The 21,208-nt window shown below is 40.2% G+C and overlaps 2 long non-coding RNA genes across 2 annotated transcripts in view; one reads left to right on the plus strand and one right to left on the minus strand.

Moving 5' to 3' along the window:
• The window catches only part of LOC127487176 (uncharacterized), a 47,028-nt gene extending 41,766 nt beyond the window's left edge, over positions 1–5,262 (plus strand). The window contains exon 5 of the long non-coding RNA XR_007913715.2: positions 1,388–5,262. This is a non-coding gene — a long non-coding RNA (uncharacterized lncRNA). The remainder of the gene's footprint in view (positions 1–1,387) is intronic.
• Positions 5,156–20,847, minus strand: LOC108178925 (uncharacterized). The gene is made up of 5 exons (XR_007913716.2): positions 20,466–20,847; positions 20,243–20,384; positions 18,227–18,344; positions 9,478–9,615; positions 5,156–5,499 (listed from the first exon to the last, which is right to left on the minus strand). It is a non-coding gene; the product is annotated as an uncharacterized lncRNA (long non-coding RNA).
• Between the last annotated feature and the right edge of the window lie 361 nt (positions 20,848–21,208).

The following is a 21,208-nucleotide window of genomic DNA, read 5'->3' on the forward strand; positions in this document are numbered from 1 at the left end:
CTGTGTGCCGGCGCCGCAAGGTGGAGGATTAGCCTAATGAGCCACGGCGCCAGCCTTCCATGAACTTTTAAAAGCACTCTCATATGTCTTTTTTTTGTTAAATCTACAATAATCAGTTTCCTTGTTAGTTAAAAAAAAAAAAAGGTCAACTCTGAAAATATTTACTTTTTGTCTTCTTCACGGAGTGGCTTCCATGACTTGTAATTAAATCAAGTGATTTCACTGTGCTGTAGCGTGTGAAACAAATATGACAACCTTAAGAAAGCTAATCAGAAATTTTCTGAGTTCTCTCTTGCTATCTTTGTCTACCTTGGTATGGTGTCTGAAAACTTATAGAGCATAATTCTATAGCTGAGTTTTCTCATGAGCCAGAAAGTTCCAAATGGGACATTGTTTTGTCTGTTGAAATCCCTACACTTAGAATGTTCTTTAAATGGCAATAAGTTGTAATCATTATTTGGATTTTGAAACGTGTTCAACATAATTTCTATATCGTCCAAAAAACACATAGTTGAGCCCTATAAATCTAATACACGCTTAGAACTTAATTCCACTGATAGGGCTTATCTCTTTGGGCTTGTCTACAGAGCCTACTAAATAATAATCCTAATTAGAAGCCTAATTATGTTTCTGCTCAGAGTATTTTTAGATAGCCTTAACATTTGATCTGTTTAGTCTAGTTTTACAGGTGGCAATAGATTAAAAACAGGTTTTAAAATAAGATATGACTATTACGTTTCTAATAATAGATGATTGTGGTCCCAGAGCCACTTTTTTTCTTTAGTGACACATGGAACAACCTTTTGATGATGGTAATTGTGCCCACATGCCCTATCCCCACACAGGGAAAAATAGGGCACCTTTTGTAGTCAGCACTTTATTGCTACCATATAAACTTTAGCCCTTTCGATTCAGGATCTTGAGTTTCTTTCATTCTCCTCTAAAATAACTCACCTTTTCAATTCTGCTCCAATCCTCTGGTTACATGTTCCCAAGGACCCTTGTCCTGATGTTACCTTCCTAGGCATTCTACCATCTAAGAAATCACAGACTTTAAATGTAGACTTTCAAATTTGAATGTGCATGAGACTATCACAGGCACTCATAAAATCGCAAACTCCCAAGCTGCATCCAGATGGCTTCCATCTCCTTAATGTCTCTCAGGGTCCTGGGACCCAACATTTTATACAAAACACCCCAGGTGCTCTGAGACAAATTTTGAGCAGCAATGCTTTACAAGACTCATTTTTTATTTCCAGATACATAGTTTCAAATTTTCTGTTATTCCTGTGGCTGTTTACCATGAATGGCATGTATCCTACAATTCTAAAAAAATTGGATAAACAAACACAAGATGTTAATTTTATTATTTTTAATATTTCTCTAGGACAAATGTGGCTCCACCTGAAAGCAGCCTGATTTTTCTCTCACCTCACACAATAGAAGAACGGAAGGAAGGAAACGTCAAGATTTATACAAAGGCAAGATTTGTTCAAAGAGGAATACCAAGGTTTTCAGGTGTATTCACTTTATCTGGTCCTGTTGCAGTTTGTAGCTCTTCCATCCTGTGTTTATGCATGGTAGGAGGTCAATTCCATTGTCAAGGCAAGCAACTATAATGCAAGGACCAACATTTTTAGTGTATGGACAAAAGTCAGGGCAGCTGTCCATGGTGTATGCAACATTTCTGGTACTGATGACCTTGAGTGACGTTGATTTGCAAATCCAACAGCTTTAGCAGCTCAATATATTAATTCAAAACACAACAACAGCATGTTTTACTTGACCACTCACTAGTACTTGACTTATTACCTGAACTTAAGTGCATTCTACACTTAAGCATGTGTCTTCAGTAATGGTCCCTCTCACACTATTACACCATTCAGAAAAAGTGAGTCAGCCATTCACTAATACTTGATCACAAGCATTTATTGAATATCTGCTATGTACCAGGCAAAAAAGACAGAAAGTAATAATAAGAAAACATCTTGGTCCTCAAGAAACAAGCCTTCTAGTCAGAGAAACATCTTACTTGAATGGGTGATAGAGGCTGCAATAGAACAAAGCCTGGGCTAACAGCAGATGCAGGGAAGGGCGGACCAAAAAAAACCACCAACAAAGAGAGTTTCTCAGAGGAAGAGGTACATAAATGGAATTTTGAGAAACAAATGGAAGCTAGCCAAGAGTATTACATGTGGCTAAGTTATAGGTGACTTTTCAGACAAGTGATTCATATTCCTATGGGCATAGATGGACACTAAAAAGAATATAGCTCAATTTAAAATGCTAATAATTTTCCAGTGCTGGAGAAGACGTGAGAAGTCACATCCAGGTGATGGATTAAGGGTGTGCAAAGATCCTAATCTTTCTCCTATAGGCTTCAAAGATTCTTTGAAGAATAGTAAGTAAGCCATATGTGTGCCAGAATTTGAGTTCATTTCTTCAAAAAGCACTTTCTACAAACCAAGTTTGTGCAGGCATTGTGCCATGTTGGGCACTGAGAAAATGATGCTTAAGAAGACAGAAATGGTCTCTTCCCAAAGGGAGGCTACATTCTAACAGAAAAGACACACATTGGGCTGGCACTTTGGCATAGTGGGTAAAGCTGTCGCCTGCAGTGCCAGCATCCCATATGGGCACCAGTTCCAGTCCCGACTGCTCCACTTCCTATCCATCCCTCTGCTATGGCCTGGGAAAGCAGTGGAAGATGGTTCAAGTTCTTGGCCTCTGCACCCACGTGGGAAACCCAGAAGAATCTCCTGGATCCTGGCTTTGAATCAGCCTAGCTCCAGCTGTTGAAGCTATTTGGGGAGTGAACCAGCAGATGGAGGACCTCTCTCTCTGTCTCTGCCCCTGCCTCTCTGTAACTCTGCCTTTCAAATAAATAAAGATGTGTATGAGAATCTGAGTTGTTCCTTTGGCTAAAATGCTTAGGAAAAATTTATCTTAGGATCCAGTGTTTAAGTTGATATATGACAAGCAAATCACAATTTGCATTTATTCATTCCTTTACTTGAGATAATATTAATTATATCACAAGTCTGGAGTGATTTGGGAGAAGAATCGGGTGAAGAATGTTCTAGACAGAGGGAAGAAGAGCTGGCCCAAGAATGGACTGAAGACAAGAGTGGCAAGGACAACGGTGGACAAACTGCAGACTAACAAGTGAGGGGGTCAGAGGATTGGTGGTGGGAAATCACAGGAACTTTAGGTAGAGAACGCATACCTGGATTCACTTCTGTAGATACACCCTGATAGCTGTGTAGGGGAAAAGGGATTGGAGGGCATGGAAGAGAAGTCTCTTTAGTTGTACTTCGAAGGCATTTCAGTGATGCAGGTGAGGCATGAACAGGACTCAGACAAAATAATGGTCATGGAGGTGGGGAGAAGTTTAGTTTGCTCAGGATGCAGGGCAAAAGAGAGAGCCTGAAGAACTCACTGCTTATGTCTGTGGAGGGTAATTACTGCCAATGTAGACTAGAAGCCAAGGCTTCTCCATGTTTGGCAGTGACTTTTCCACTGCATGATGTAAACTTGGGAAAGCAAATGCTTTGTTTATTCTGAATTATATTCTCTTAATTTGAAACACTGTCAAGCTTTGCAGGGTGGTAGTAACATAGCCAACAAGGTCTATCTAAGGTGGGATTGTTGCTAACTGAAATACAGCCAAGAAGTTTAACATGGGAGCCTTCACAATGAAGACCCAAAGACTCAGCAAAGTTTCTATTTTTATGCTTAGATAAAGTGAGGCACGCACAGCCACATAAATGTAACTGTACAAAAGGGCATGATCTAATGATAATAGGCTGGTGGGGTAGGACCCAACAAAGCCTGGCTGTTCAGATTCTTGGCCTCTCTGTGTAGCATTCTGTCCTTCCAGGAATGGGGCAAGATACTTCCTGGTATGGGGGTCTGATTATTTACAATCAGACAAGGAAAGTGAGAGAATTCACTCATAACAAACTCTTACCCAGAAAGTAGGGGTAACAAGAGAACAATATTTTTAGCCTTCTGGATGGTTTTGGGGGAAAGGTGTTCTGTTTTCTATAGCTTATATTGGAGAAAAGAAATTCTGGTTTACATTGCTTGCCTTGGGGGAAAATGAGGGATAAGAGGCAGGAAGGCAAAACGTCAGAGAGAAACTGTTTCTTAGGATTCACTTTGGGATATTGTTTTCTGAACCCCAACACTTTGCTTACCCACAAATGATTTTATTTGGAACATAGTCACCCATTTGGTTTTTTTAGAACATGTCATATGTTATGAGTAAGCTCAACTATTTCTCTTTTAATCCCAAGAGGATGTTAGCTAAGTGGCCCTCATGGAAGACAAAAGACATGCATCTGGAATTCCCTGCTCCATTCTCCATAGAATGGGAAGCAAGGGCCAGACCCAGCACAGCAATGCCCTGTGCCACTTCAGACTTCTCCACAAGGATGGAGGACCGGCAGCATTTTCTGATTAGTTCATTCATTGGACCAGGGCACCCATATGAGCATATGGGGGAAGGACCCAGTAGCTGCTCTTATGTCCTCCTGACACCTGTTGTCATGCTTCTTCTTGTTTCACACCTTCTACTCTTCCAAGCAGTTCTGCAACTCTCTTCTTTTCACTCTCTCTAATACACATCTGTAGTCCTTAACAATACAAAAAGGGACAGTAAGACAAGATGAAATGTTTCAGGGAGAAAAATGGTAGAAGACAATGGCTGTTAGAATCACCACACGAAAGTGCCATTCATTATCCATTGTTCCTTCAAATTAGTAGCTTCATCTAACTAAACTTTCTGCTCTCTATCAATGTCAAAATTGAAGACAGAGGGTGGAGGAAAGACTGTGTTTGGAAAGATGGCATTTTAAATGTGGATTTAGCTAAAGGAAGTGCCACTCTTCTTCCATCTGTCTTTGTCAGCTTTTGTTCTTAGTGTGCTACAAACTCTACTAGAGTTTCTGGCTTTAGCAGAAGTCTCAAGAATAGTTTTTTTTGTGTTAGACACACAGAGTTTCTGACTGGGGGTCATGATGTGATGTGGAAGAAGCAGGGATTTGAATTCAAATTTCAGTCTCATACTCAATGCTTTGGCAATTTGGGGGTGTGTCAGATTAGAGGTAGGTACAAGAGCCCCTCCTATTTGAGTACATCAAATCCTTCAACATTTCTGGACCTCAAATTTTTTTAAATATTTATTTTATTTATTTGAAAGACAGTCACAGAGAGAAGTAGAGACAGAGAGAAGGTTTTCCATCTGCTGGCTTATGGCCAGATCTGCACCCATCCAAAGCCAGGAGCCAGGAGCTTCTTCTGGGTCTCCTACATGGGTGTAGGGGCCCAAGGACTTGGGCCATCTTCTACTGCTTTCCCAGGCCACAGCAGAGAGCTGGATCAGAAAAGGAGCAGCCGGGACTAGAACTGGTGCCCATATGGGATGCCAATATTTCAGGCCAGGGCTTTAATCCACTGCGCCACAGCACCGGCCCCATTGGACCTCAAATTTATAACCTGCAACAAGGAAAGTGAAAGAACATTAATTGACAAGGCACTGAACTGTCTATGTCACTTAGAATCCATGAGGTGAGTATAATGATTCTAGTTTATTATGAAGAAATGAAGGCTCTGAAACTCAGCCTAGGATTTTTAAGACCTAGGCTCTTTCCATTATAGATGTCATCTTCCAACATTTGGGCAAACATTTTGCATATAATCCACTTTTTGAAAGTGGATTTATTTATACTGAAACAAGCCCAAAAGCCCACTCAAAAGTATTGTTATTACATAGGCTATCACTCCAGATACACTATACTCATCATTTTCTGCTGTTGGGTTTATTGATTTTCTGGGGAAAATACACTAATGTATCCTTTGCTGCATTTTTATCCAATTCAAAAGAATTCAGAGATCTCAAGGGGAGGTTATCAGAATCTGTTACACGCCACAGTTACATGCCTGGTGCATTAGTTATCAATTGTAGTATTACAAATTAGTGTACACATAAGCAAGTCTAGTACCTGCTAACACTAACCGATAGAATAAATAAAGGGGAGAGTGATCCAACATGGGAAGTGAGATACTCAGCAGACTCATAGAATGGCAGATGTCCTAAATAGCACTCTGGCCTCAGAATCAGCCCTAAAGGCATTCGGAACTGGCTGAAAAGCCCATGAGAGTATTTCAGGCATGGAAAGCCAAGACACTCTGGCAAAAGATCTCTGTGAGTGAATCTCAGTGGAAAGAACAGGTCTTCAAAGAAGGAGGTACCTTTCTCTGAAGGGAGGAGAGAACCTCCACTTTGACTATGACCTTGTCTAAACAAGATAAGAATCGGAGAACTCAGAGGGCTTCCATAGCCTTGGAAACTCATGACTGGAGCATAGGGAGATTACTGATGCCATAGACAGGAGTGTCAATTGGTAAAGTCAACAACAGGAGTCACTGTGCACTTACTCCTCATGTAGGATCTCTGTCCTTAATGTGCTGTGCATTGAAATTTAATGCTATAACGAGTACTCAAACAGTATATTTCACTTTGTGTTTCTATGGGGGTGCAAACTGTTGAAATCTTTACTTAATGCACACTAAACTGATCCTCTGTAAAAAAAAAAAAAAAAAGAAAAGAAACTATCAACTCCCAACTTGACTCTCACTGGGATTAAACATGACAATAGGTCTGATCTGATTTCATCATCATTAAAAAAGATCATCTATTATTTTTCACTTTATGTTTCTGTGTGGGAGCAAACTGTTGAAATCCTTACTTAATGTATACTAAGCTGATCTTCTGTATATTAAGATAATCGAAAATGAATCTTGATGTGAATGGAAGGGGAGAGGGAGTGGGAAAGGGGAGGGTTGTGGGTGGGAGGGACAGTATGGGGGGAAGCCATTGTAATCCATTATTCATACTTTGGAAACTTATATTCATTAAATAAATTAATTAATTAAAAAACAAACAAACAAAAAAAATTAGTGTACAATTCAGTGACTTAAAATAACGTTTATTACCTCACAATTTCTGTAGGTCAGAAGCATGGGTGAGGCTTAACATGGTTTGGGAACTCTCACATGTTGATATCAAGGGATTGGCCAGGGCTGTGGTATCCAAGGGCTCTCCTAGTGAAGGATCTGCCTCCAAGCTCACTCATCCCATCACTGGCTGGATTTAGTTCTTCCAGCACTACTGACTGTAGGCCTAACTCTGTTCTTTGCTAGGCAGGTCTCTTTGTAAAGTCAGCTGACTCTATGGCAGCAGGCTTCCTCATAACAAGGTGGCAAGGAGGGCTAGAGAAAGTGAGTTCTAGGAAGATGGGAGTCACAGTCTTTTTTGTGACCTGATACTGGAGGTGACACCTCCCTGCCTTATTTATACTTTATTCATTAGAAGTCACCAGGTCCAACTTATATACAAAGGAGGAAATCACACAAACATGAATGTTAGGAAGCAAGGATCATTGGGAACTGATGTCATTTCAATGTTTGTCCTCTCTGAAACCCAGGCTGAGGTTTAACTGCCGTTCTAACAGTGAAGAGGTGGGACCTTGGGTGATTATTCTCTGAGATCTCCTCCCTTGTGGGGGGAATTGTGGCTGTTATAAAATGCCAAATTTAGTCCCTGTTTTTCTCTCTCTTGCCCTTCTATCTCTCACCACAGGAAAGATGCAGCAGGGACGCCCTCACCAGATGCCAGCCCCTAAAATTTGCAAGACTCCGAGCCAATAAATTTCATGTTCCATGATAACAGCACAAAACAGATGAAGACAGAAATCTTGGAAGACAGAAGTCTTGGAAACCTACCTACCCACCTGCTGGACCAGTACATTCCAAGTGCTGTAAAACCAAAACAAAACTGAGAGAATTTGGTGCTGAGGCTAAGTGAATTATAGTTATCACTAACCCAAAATTTTTTAAACTTAACTGAAAAGTGATCGCTGTTAAATATAAGAGTGGGAATTAGAGAGGGAAGAGATGTGCAATTCGGGACATGTTCAAGCTGACTTACCTCAAACGGTAGAGTTAGAAACATACCAGGGGATTCCAATTCAATCCCATCAAGGTGGCATGTACCAATGCCATCTCATTAGTCCCAGTGATCAATTTCTGTTCACAATTTTTCATAATGATAGGACTAAGAACCAAAAGGATCACATAAACAAGAATAGTGTCTTCAAATACTAGCTGATAGAATAAAAAAGGGAGAGAATGATCCAACATGGGAAGTGAGATACACAGCAGACCCATAGAATGGCAGATGTCCTAAACAGCACTCTGGCCTCAGAATCAGCCCTTCAGGCATGCGGATCTGGCTGAAAAGCCCATGAGAGTTTTTCAGGCATGGAAAGCCAAGACACTCTGGGGGAAAAAAAAAACCTAAATGAAAGATCTCCGCGAGTGAGATCCCAGTGTAAAGAGCGGGTCACCAAAGAAGGAGGTACCTTTCTCTGAAGGGAGGAGAGAACTTCCACTTTGACCATGGCCTTGTCTAAAAATGATCAGAGTCAGTGAACTCAGGGGACTTCCATAGCCTTGGCAGCTCATGACAAGAGCCTAGGCTGATTACTGATGCCATAAACAAGAGTGTCAATTTATTAAGTCAACAACAGGAGTCACTGTGCACTTACTCCTCATGTAGGATCTTTGTCCTTAGTGTGCTGTACATTGAGATTTAATGCTATAACGAGTACTCAAACAGTATTTTTCACTTTATGTTTCTGTGTGGGAGCAAACTGTTGAAATCTTTACTTAATTTATGCTAAACTGATCTTCTGTATATAAAGAGAAATGAAAATAAAAAAAATTTCTAGTTCTTAAGTACAAGAAGCTAGTCTCATTGTTTTCATGATTGAACTCACAATAAATTTCAGTTGATACCAGTAAATTCATCTCAATAAAATATCTCTTTTTTAAGGGTTTATTTATTTATTTGAAAGTCAGAGTTACAGAGAAAGAGCAAAAGACAGAGAGAGATCTTCATCTGCTGTCCCCCAACCCCCCCCCCCCCCCGCACTGACTGCAATGGCCAGCACTGGGCCAAGCTGAAGCCAGGAGCCAAGAGTTTCTTCTTGGGTCTCCCACATGGATGGCAGGGGTCCAAGCACTTGGATCATATTCCACTTCTTTGCCTAGGCCATTGGCAGGGAGCTCAATCAAAAGTGAAGCAGCCAAGACACGAACCAGCACCTGTATGGGATGCTGGCACTGTAGGTGGTGGCTTTACCCCCTACACCACAAGGCTGGCCCATTAAATATCTCTGTGTAGCAGCTGTGTGCATGTGAAGGTACTTTAAAACATCTGTGGCAGATAGAATCAAAGGATAAGTTTATTTTGCTATAATTATATTTTTAAATCTATGCACAGGTTTCTTCATAATATACATTTCCTGTGAACTTTTTCTCAATAATTTTGCAATAATTTTGCACCAAAATAAACTTATCTTTTAAGTCCACTTTTTACAAACTTTTAAAGTATTTTTGTATTATGCTTACCTGGAAGTTTGTTGTTGGGTGGGAGTGAGGAAGGCTGGCTTGGAAGAGTTTCCTGAAGGAAGAGGTGACAGCATCCAGAGGGCTACAGTGATTGGCTGACACTTCCTGGTGGGTGAGGCTACAGACTGAAGGGAGTACCTGTTTGTATGGGGCTCTTGGTTAATAACTGGGACCCAAGGAGTCACTTCCAGAACCTGACCCACAGAAAGTGACTTAGAACTGGGGAGAAGGTCGCCTTTCCCAAGTGACTTGGCTAAATAAACAATTAGATCACGAGCAACCTAATGTGAAACAAAATGCAGTGATGAAAACCAACCACTTGGCTTTGGATGAATATTTGGTTTCGTAGATGATTATCTTAAAAATGACTTCCTCAAATACTATTTTTTCCTGTGTGAGTAATTGGGGTTCATCACTAGCCAGTTTTATAAGTATTTATGCAAATATTTATTAGAATTGCTTTTGAAATAATTTATTGGTGGGTAGATATATTTTTTTCTGTATTTTTCCTTCCAATACATTTTCTGCCAATGAAACAATTGTACTCTTTGGAATTTTTCAGAGTGGAAATGTGGCAGCAATTTAAAGGTTGTTTCCAACTCCTCAATATTACAAATAGTTCAGGGCAGGAACATTTGGTTGAAAATGATTGTGAAATTAAAAATTATAAAGTAAAAAAATATTATAGAGACATAAGTGTCAACTGGAGATCTTCCATTTGGATCATGTCATCATTTCAACTAAATTATTATCTTGAACTACTCATTTTTCCTCTGAAACCTACTCCAAGCTTGGCATCTTGGGTAGGGTTCTGGGAAAAGGATCAATATCTTCACCAAAGACTGTAGCCCTGGGAACAGCAGTAAAATATTCCCTGAGTTACTGACTGGATAGCAGCCATTAATAAGGAGGACATAGACCACAATTGAATAGACAATTTATAAATACATATGATTCTCAAACAAGATCCAGCAGTTACTGAATGGTCTTTAGTGAAAACATGATGTCTTAAAATATTTAGGTAAGTCCAAAAAGACAAAAACATTCAAGATGTCACTGTTCATGGTCTTTTCTTGGGAGAACTAGGGAGATTCAAATTATATAGCTATAAGTCACTGTTATTATTTCACTACCACTATACCATTCACTTAGGGTAGTGATTGTTAAGGTGGGGCATGTGCAGGCATACCAAAAACCATATAATGAAGCCTAAAGTGCTCTAAAAATAACATCTTTTTAAAAAAATGTTATCTGCAGTTATTGCTTCCCTGTCACACCTCTTTTTAAAGATTTTTATTTTCAGTATATTTGAAAGAGAGACAGACACAGACAGGGATCTCCCAGCTACAAGTCCACTCCTCAAATGGCCACAACAGCCAGAACTAGGCTGGGTCAAAGTCAGAAACCCAGAACTCAATTTAGATCTCCCACATGAGTGGCTGGAACCCAAGTACTTGAGTCATTACTGCTGCCTCCTACGTAAGCATTAACAGGAAGCTGGATCTGAAACAGAAGAGCTGGGACTTGAACTGGACATTCCAATGTGGGATGCAGGTAACTCAAGCAGCATCTTAGCCTCTGCACCAAATATCCTTCCCCCTCCCTGTCTTCATGTGCATCCAGGTTCCTGACCCACAGCATTTTTCCTTACCCTCAAAACATCTTTGAACACATCTTGCAAAGAAGGTCTGCTGATGGTGAATTTCCTCTAAGAAAGTCTTTGTTCTTCCTTTACTTTTGAAGAATAATTTCACTGTATATAGTTCTATATTGGTGGATTTCTCTTTCAACACTTTATTTCATTCTACTTTCTTCTTCTCTGATTGGTTTCTGATGAAAAGTCTACTGTAATTATTTTTCCGCTACTCCTAAGGTTAGGTGCTTCTATTAAAATTTTTTACATCTTTATACATGCATTTATGGGACTCCATGTGATGTTTCAGTACTGGTACTTTTTACCCTCTATCTTTTAAGATTTTCTCTCTCTCTCTCTCTCTCTCTCTCTCTCTCTCTCTCTTGCTGTTTGACTGTGATATGCCTAGGTGTAGATTTTTGCATATTTATCCTGTTGGATATCTTCTGAACTTTTAAAAAATATTCATTTATTTATTATTTGAAAAAAAGTGTTACAGAGAGAGGGAGAGACAGAGAGAGAAAGAGATCTTCCATCTGCTGATTCACTCCTCAAATGGTCACAATGGCCAGAATCGGACCAGGCCAAAACCAGGAACTTCATTTAGGTCTCTTAACTGGGTTAAGGGCCTAAGCACTTGGATCATCTTCTGCTTCTTTCTCAGGCATGTTAGCAGAGAGCTGTATCCAACGTGGAGCAGCCAGGACACCAAACAACACCCGTATGGGATGTCTACAACACTGGTGGTAGCTGAACTAACTGCACCAGAATGGCAGCCCCTTTTCTGAGCTTTCTGAGTCTGTAGTTCTCTGTGTGTCATTGATTTTGGAGTATTCTTGTCTATCATTACTTCATTTATTTATTTTATTTATGTATTTATTTTTAATTTATTTTTATGTATTTTCATGCATTTCATAAATACAACATTAGGAACATAGTAATTCTTTCCACTGTACCCACCCTCCCACCCATTCTCCCAACTTTCTTCCTCTTCCCTCTCCTATTCCCTGTTTTTCACTAAGATCTATTTTCATGTAACTTCATATACAGAGGATTAACTCTATTGTAGGTAAAGAATTCAATGCTTTGCATGAGAAAGAAAATGCAACAACAACAACACAAAATAACTGTTCCTCAACAGTCCAGACAAGAGCTATTCAAAGTTATTACATCTTGAAGATAATTTCACCTTTTTTTTCCCCTTCCTTCCTTCTTCTACTTTCCTTTTAGGAATTTAATTATCTTTAAAGGAAAACCCAAGTTACATCTTTTGTGAGCTCTGAGATGTAACTATAACTTATGAAACATAAGAATATCCTCCACTTAACACACTAAAAGGAAGTGATTCTTGAGAACAACTATTACTATTGAGTCTCGTGAACTCTTTGCAGACAGAGGTCGTGCATGGGAAGTTAGTGCACAGTGACTCTTGTTGTTTATTTAACAATTAACACTCCTATATATGATGTCAGTGATCATCCAAGGCTCTTGACATGAGCTGATTAGGCTAGAGTACAGGAAAATATTAAAAACTTCTATTTTTAAGAAGACTGGATAAAGAAGTTATGGGATATGTACTCTATAGAATACTATACAGCAGTCAAAAACAATGAAATCCGGTCATTTGCAACACAATGGAAGAATCTGGAAAACATCATGCTGAGTGAAATAAGCCAATCTTAAAGGGACAAACATACGTTCTCCTTGATCAGCGACAACTAACTGTGCACTTAAAAGGAAACCTGTTGAAGTGAAATGGACACTATGAAAAACAATGACTTGATCAGCCCTTGTCCTGACTGTCGAGGAACAACTTACTACTTTATTCCTTTTAGTATTATTTTGTTCTACTTAATACCATTGGTTGAACTCATTAATTCACATACAGTTATTCTTAGGTGTTTAAATTTAACTGAAAAGTGATCCCTGTTAAATATAAGAGTGGGAATAAGAGAGGGAGGAGATGTACAATTTGGGACATGTGCAATCAGACTTACCCCTAATGGTAGAGTTAGAAACGTTCCAGGGGATTCCAATTCAATCCCATCAAGGTGGCATGTACCAATGCCATCTCACTAGTCCAAGTGATCAGTTTCAGTTCACAAGTGATCATAATGATAGGATCACATAAACAAGACTAGTGTCTGCTAATACTAACTGATAGAATTAAAAAGGAGAGAACGATCCAACATGGGAAGCAGGATTTACAGCAGAATGGCAGATGTCCTAAATAGCACTCTGGCCTCAGAATCAGCCCTTAAGGCAGTCGGATCTGGCTGAAAAGCCCATGAGAGTAGTTTAGGCATGGAAAGCCAAGACACTCAGGGGGAAAAAAAAAAAAAAAAGAGGACCTAAATGAAAGATCTCTGCGAGTGAGATCCCAGTGGAAAGAACGGGCCATCAAAGAAGGAGGCACCTTTCTCTGAAGGTAGGAGAGAACTTCCAATTTGACAATGACCCTGTCTGAATAAGATCGAAGTCGGCAAACTCAAAAGGCTTCCATAGCCTTGGCAACTCATGACTAGAGCCTAGGGAGATTACTGACGCCATAAACAAGAGTGTCAAATTGTTAAGTCAACAACAGGAGTCACTGTGTACTTACTCCTCACATGGGATCTGTCCTTAATGTGTTGTCCAATGTGAAGTAATGCTATAACTAATACTGAAACAGTATTTTACACTTTGTGTTTCTGTGTGGGTGTAAACTGATGAAATCTTTACTTAATATATACTAAATTGATCTTCTGTATATAAAGAGAATTGAAAATGAATCTTGATGTGAATGGAATGGGAGAGGGAGTGGGAGATGGGAGGGGTGAGAATGGGAGGGAAATTATGGGCGGGGGGGGGAGCCATTGTAATCCATAAACTGTACTTTGGAAATTTATAGTTACTAAATAAAAGTAAAAAAAAAAAAATTCAGGTCCCTGAAAAAAAAAAAAGCATGGCAGATGTCCTAAACAGCACTCTGGTCTCAGAATCAACCCTTAAGGCAGTCGGATCTGGCTAAAAAGCGCATGAGAGTATTTTGGCATGGAAAGCCAAAACACTGTGGAAAAAAAAAATTACCTAAATGAAAGATCTCTGTGAGTGAGATCCCAGCAGAAAGAACAGGCCATCAAAGAAGGAGGTACCTTTGTCTGAAGGGAGGAGAGAACTTCCACTTTGACTATGGCCTTGTCTAAATAAGTTGGAGGTGGTGAACTCAAGAGGCTTCCATAGCCTTGGCATCTCATGACAAGAGCCTTGGGTGATTACTGACATCATAAATAAGAGTGTCAATTGTTAAATGAACAACAGGAATCACTGTGTACTTACTCCCCATGTAGGATCTCTGTCCTTAATGTGTTGTACTATGTGAATTAATGATATAACTAGTACTCAAACAGTACTTTATACTTTGTGTTTCTGTGTGGATGTAAACTGTTGAAATCTTAGTGTATACTAAGTTGATCTTCTGTATATAAAGATAGTTGAAAATGAATCTTGATGAAGAATGAGAAGGGAGAGGGAGTGGGAGATGGGATGGTTGTGGGTGGGAGGGTGACTATCGGGGGAAAAAGCCGCTATAATCCAAAAGTTGTACTTTGAAAATTTATATTTATTAAATAAAAGTTAATAATTCTGTTTTTAAAATTTATTTTCAAACATGAAAATCAATGAAATAAAATATACCAACATGTGATAAAATGATTAGCACTAGCTTCATCACTCAATCAGTACATCTCTTTATCTGTTGAGCAACGCCAAGTGAGGAGTGAGTTACCTGCCTGAGTTCCACGAATGTGATGTGCTACAGTTAATATGAATGTGTTCTCTGATTAAGTGAATTATTCAGTTCTAACTAAATCATGTTCTTCAACCAGTAGCTGGTTCTTCCAACCAGTAGTTGGAAAAAGTTTCTACAAATTTAAATGTGATGGCAGGGCCAATACTGTGGCTCAGCAGGTTAAAGCCCAGCCTGAAGCACCGGCATCCCATATGGATACTGGTTCATGTCCTGGCTGCTCCTCTTCTGATCCATTTCTGTTATGGCCTGTGAAAGCATTAGAAGATGGCCCAAGTGCTTTGGCCACTGCACCTATGTTGGAGACCCAAAAGAAGCTCCTGGCTTCAGATCAGCTCAGCTTCAGCCATTGAGGCCATCTAGGGAGTGAACCAGTAGATGGAAGACCATTCTCTCTGTCTCTCCCTCTCTTTGTTTATAACGTTACCTCTCAAATAAATAAAATCTTGAAAAAATAGAGATGGCATTTAATATAATACTATCAAAGAAAAAGCAAGTTATCATGAAAAAAATGTTGATTGTGCTTATATAGAAAGATAGTCATCAATATAAATTTTCTCTTCAGTGTAAAGGTAATATTAATTGCAACAATGAATTAAAAACTGTCTGCTTTTGATGACTCTGCCTATGGAGAAAATGCTGTGGAAGCTAATGTCTGGGACAGTTTCTATTGTTTCATTATTTTAGTGCCAGAAACAATGTGCCTGACCTTAAAGACTCATAACTTGACTATTTAGGGAACTTGGGAACTTTTTAAACCAATTTGCTAAAAATGTTAAAATATAGTAACTTCTTATTAGTTGAAAGAACTTCTGACTGACAACCAGGGAAGGCAGAAAATGACTTGCCTCATTTCGGCTAAAATCCTTACATAATTAGTGAAGAGGATGAATAAAAGCCTGTAACAAGCTAGTAGGAGCAGTAGCTGACCAACAAATACTGTTGATTCATTGATTCTCTGGTTCAGTGTAATTTTCTTTCTCTTTCTCTCCCTCTCCATTTGTCTTGTGGAACTCACTTCCTTTATCTGACACATTCCTAAGATAGTTGAAATATCATCCTTGCAGAAAAGGTTAAAGGGCAAATTTCAATTCCATCCAGGCTTTGCTGTTTTTGACCATATTTTTTGGCAAGCAGAGAGAGTTCTGGACTTATAAATGAGAGCATTGTTAGTTTAATAAACAAATTTTCAAATATTCTCTGGAAATCTCATTAGTAAAGAAAGAAATAACCTAAAATATAAGAGATAAACATTATACAAGCATTTAGATAAGTATGGATTTTCTTTCTTAGAAATATGTTGTTATTATCATGTAAGTACAATAGTAATTAATAATTTAAAGCCTTCTGCTCGCCTTTTCATTTCAAAAGATTTTGAAAAAATTAGGATCCTGTGAATTCACTGACTCATGAAAGTATTGTGAGTTGGCCTCTGTAGGAGGAAATGCAAGACACAGGCAACTCAAACAAATGTGTGAAATAAAAGAACAGTTCCAACAAATGATAGATGAATCAAAACTGGATATTTCAGTAACTAACTTTGGTAATAGATTTTAAACAGAAAGAAAAACCATGTAATGCCTATATCCTCTCATTCAGTGGGCATCACTATTAGAAACAAAATGTTCACAGCCAAAATGAGCAGAATAGGGTTCATGTGCAATGCAGGAAAACAAATTTTGTGTTTTAATATTACCACAATTGCACTTTTTGCCTTTGCTACTTTTCCTGACTTTTATTTTCATTCTGTGCATAGCAACTTCTTAATTAACATTTTAGATGAGAACGTCAAAAACAGGGAGATGACAGACTGCTACTATTCTTGGTCTTGGTGACACTTTCCCTATGGCAGAATGACAGTCACAGCTGCAAGTCATTGCAAAGAATCTGCCTGAAATTAGCATTTAGGTTGGGTCAAAAGAGCTTCAATTTTCTGGAGCAGTTTCTTTATCCTGAGTAGTTCCCAAGTGAAACAGAAAGTCACTGGAGCAGGTTAGTTGTGAATCTCTTTTGAAAGCCACAGCCCATTGGTAGCAGGAAGACCACAAATCAAAGCACAGTTCTCAACAGCTTTATCAAATCTCTATCTTCATGTCACGGTGAAAAATACAAAGATGTGTAAGAATTATCTCTGCCGGTAAGTGATATATTATAATACAGTGATCTTTTTGGTTAGAGACAAGTAACAACTCCTGACATCCCCCTTCTCCCCTGCCAAAGACTACATTCTCCACATGGTTCACACCCAGCTGCACAAAATGATATCACTTCCATTATACTTTACAAGGAAACAGCTGATTGTTAGGCAGTTACTTATTTCACCAGTTTTATTGGCCAACCTAGGGAATAAGCAGCTCAGTGAGCAAACAAATGGGAGTGAAGGGATTCAGAAGACCCCTGCCACGGATTTGGAGGAGAAAGAAATAAGCAAGTTGGTATCCATCCTAACCTCTTGGCTTCCCTTTGCCTGAGTAGATGGTGATGTCAGGCCATGAACTGATGAGGGCTCTGGGCCTGGAGATCCCTAGAGCACCTGGGACTCAAAGATGCTTCTGTTTTCTGTTTATCCAAAAGTGCAAAGCTGATGGCAACACAAAAGCAGGTGTCGGATGCCAAGACAGGCTGACACAGATCACCCTACCTCAGCCTTCAGATGGGATTCTGTCCTACTGAGTGACCACCCACAGGTACTCATTTTACTCTCCTGTCTTCCCCTGCAGTGAATGCTCCAATGTAAGAGATTCTCTCCAGAAATCTTACTTTAAATATGCATCTATGTTGTGACTAACAGCACCTGTTGTTTCTCTCAAATAAAGCAATCATCAAATAATGAAAATTTTGTCTTAGGCAAAATTAAATTTTTGTTTTTGTTTTTCTTCCTGTGAGATTCGCTTAATTACCAGGAATAGACTCAACTTAATGCTTAGTGGAATTGCAAGTAACGGCTTGGAATCTAGCTTTTCTTAGCATTAAAATGCTCAGTTTTTAACGTTACCTATTGCTTTCAAACATATTTCAAATATTTTGAAATAATAAGTGACTGTCTTTTAGTCTCTGAACTCATCTTTGAGTCTGTTTAAAGAATGTTCTGTGTCCAGCTGACATTCTGAGATGCCAGATCAGGACAGTGGATATGTTTGACTAATCAGGGGGAACATGGCTGCCTGCCACATTCAGAGTAGGTATACTAAAGTGTTCAAAAGTATTAATCATAGAGAATTAGTTCATCAGCACCAGCATGGTTTTAACTATTGCCTTTGTCAGCATTTCATTGTTGTAATGAAATACCTGAGGCAGGCTAACATTATAAAATAAAGAGGTTCACTTACCTCACATTTTTGGAGGTTCAATTCTAAATTCAAGTGGTTCAGTTGGTTTGGCCTCTGGTGGGGGCAGTGGAAGGCAATGGCAGGGGCATGGGTTAGAGTTAGCAGTTGTATCTTGAGCCTGGTAATCAGAGATTGAATGGAACCTAACTGAGGCTTTTATAAACATCTCTGTCACCCTCAATGACCTGAGTTTTCTTTAGACCTCACCTAATGGTGACACCAGTTCTCAGTGGTGCCGGCCTGAGGACTAAGACTTCTATCAAGTGGGCCTTTGAGGGACATTCAGCATCCAAACCACAGCAGCTATGTCTGAACAAGAGCCTTCACCTCATAAATCTATGCAGAAAGCCTCTGCCAGGACACATTGTTGCATGCTGGGAATGCGAGGGGAAAGAGGAGATGCTCCACTTCAACTCAGGCTGCTTTGACTCCTGTCTTCCCCAATTGTGGCTTTCCACAAGTGCTTCGTCACTCCCCATCAAAGCTTCTTCCTTTTCTAGAAAGCAGGTGAGACTCCACATTAGGCACAGAGCCATGCTTGCCCATTGGCCTCAAACCACAGAAACAGTTTTTGAGCATGCTGCTTGCCCCAGCACTACCTCCTGGCTATTCAACCATTTCCCCCAGTCATCTCCATTGCCACAGTTCTCAGAGCATCATCTCTCGGGTGCACTGGTCGTCTGCTTTCTAATAGGCTACCTGTTTGACAGCTTTAACCTGGGCTCCATCTCAGTGGAGGAGCTTTGAAACACACATGTGTGATCATGCCACTCTGGTGTTTGAAACTTGATAAAAGCATCCTGGCCGGCGCCGCGGCTCACTAGGCTAATCCTCCACCTAGCGGCGCTGGCACACCGGGTTCTAGTCCCAGTCGGGGCGCCAGATTCTGTCCCGGTTGCCCCTCTTCCAGGCCAGCTCTCTGCTGTGGCCAGGGAGTGCAGTGGAGGATGGCCCAGGTGCTTGGGCCCTGCACCCCATGGGAGACCAGGAGAAGCACCTGGCTCCTGCCTTTGGATCAGCGCAGTGCGCCGGCTGCAGCGCGCCAGCCACAGCAGTCATTGGAGGGTGAACCAACGACAAAGGAAGACCTTTCTCTCTGTCACTCTCTCTCACTGTCCACTCTGCCTGTCAAAAAAAAAAAAAAAAAGATAAAAGCATCCCATTGCCTTTCAGTTAGAACATCTCAAATTTCTTAACATTACCGTGCTCTCCATAATATGTCCTTGGCACACACATGAAGCTTCATACCTCACCAGTTTCCAGTTTTCATTCTTCTTCCAACCATGCCAAATGCCTCCGTTGCTCTCTTTCATGCTTGGGAACTTGCCCATACTTGTCCATGTCCTGGGAATAATCTACTCTTTCAGCTCCCCAGTGTCTATGCAACTCAGATAATTACTAATCACCTTAAATATCAGCTTAAACTCCCTATCCTGATTTCTGTACTTGGAAATTGAGAATCCCTTTCTCTCTGTTCTCTTGTCACTTTTTGCCTTTCAAAACAGTGTGTTTACTACAAGTATTGACTTAGGGATTCCCCCTTCTAGACCAGAGATCAGCAAGTTATGACCTTAAGGTCAAATCTCGAGGCTACCTACTTTTGTATCTTTCATTAGAATACAGTCGTGCTCATTCATTTATATATTTCCTATGCTACAATGTGCTACAATGGCAAAGCTGACCAGTTGTAAAAGGGACTGTATAACTATTTCACCATCTTCTGGGATAGTTTCTTCAAGTGAATGCCAACCTGATTATACCATATCTTAAATATTCAGTTCACACCCCACCTCCCCCTTGAAGGTTTCCCATCTATGCCAAACTACTTGAGGAAGCATTTGGTGTCTACTTGAGAATCAGAGATGTTCTGAGAATAGAAAAGGAGGTTCCAAATCAGTCAGGCTGCAAATCCACCTGTACTCATTGACCTGAAACCAAACCAAACCGAACCAAAACCAACCAAACAAAAAAACAACAAAAACCCAGTTTCAATCTTGTCCCTTCTTCCAGGGATACCTGAGAGATGTTAACAGCGTGAGGATGCAGGCCACAGGAACAGTCACCAGAGCAATAGTTTCCTAGGGAAGACTGTGGCGTCCAGTCTGTCTCTCAGCCGTTGCTTCAATATCAGAGGAGTTTCCCGGTAGAGCTGTGACTCCTGTGATGACAACAAGGATATTTACTAAAACATCTTAGTTAATAAATTAAAAGAAAGAAAGAAAATTTTTCCATTATTTACATTTTCCACCAGCTTGCTCCTACTGGGAGGGAAAAGAGAAAAGCAACACATCTAAATCTCAGAAGCCCTCATCTGAGGAGCCCTAGCTGTAGAAAGTGATGCCATCTTAATGATGTTGTGGGAAAGTCTGGATGTCCGGATCCTGGACTGTGAATAAAAGAGCAGATCTGTTATCTCAGTTTTTAGGGGGATAAGATCTGTGATGAAAATGGGAAAGCAAAAGAACCAACTCTGCGGCCTCTTGGCTTGGGCATTTGTGTCCATGATGCTAATGAGAAGGATAATTGTAAAAATCCTTGCAAAAGGAATTCAGGAGGGTCCCCTCAAACACCAGCAGGGAAAATCCACTTTCCCGTGTTTTGGTCTAGTTACTGAGACATTCAACTAGTGGCACCTAGCCCTTCCCCAACAGAGATCAATCTGTGCCTTTAAGGAAGAGAAATCAAAGAAATATCAGCGTTTTCTTTTGAATAGAGCTTGATCAGCTTGTCTCCACATGTGCTGTCACCATTAGAACACCAGGGTCGATTGTTGAGGCGCCGCCTCTGGGGAGCACCTCCAGGATTCTCGCGTTCCCTTCCGGTGCCTGCACTGCGTGCGTCTCCATTTCGTGCAGGATTCTTTCCTCTTCTCTGGCATCGATCTTCCTTTCCTTCTGTGGATCACATCTCTCCTATCTTGTTTCGAGAGACGTGGAGGGTTTGGTTTCTGGACTGGGTGGAGATTGGCAAGAATCTGCTTCT

Source organism: Oryctolagus cuniculus, chromosome 9 (genome assembly GCF_964237555.1).
Source record: "Oryctolagus cuniculus chromosome 9, mOryCun1.1, whole genome shotgun sequence".
Lineage (NCBI taxonomy): Eukaryota > Metazoa > Chordata > Mammalia > Lagomorpha > Leporidae > Oryctolagus > Oryctolagus cuniculus.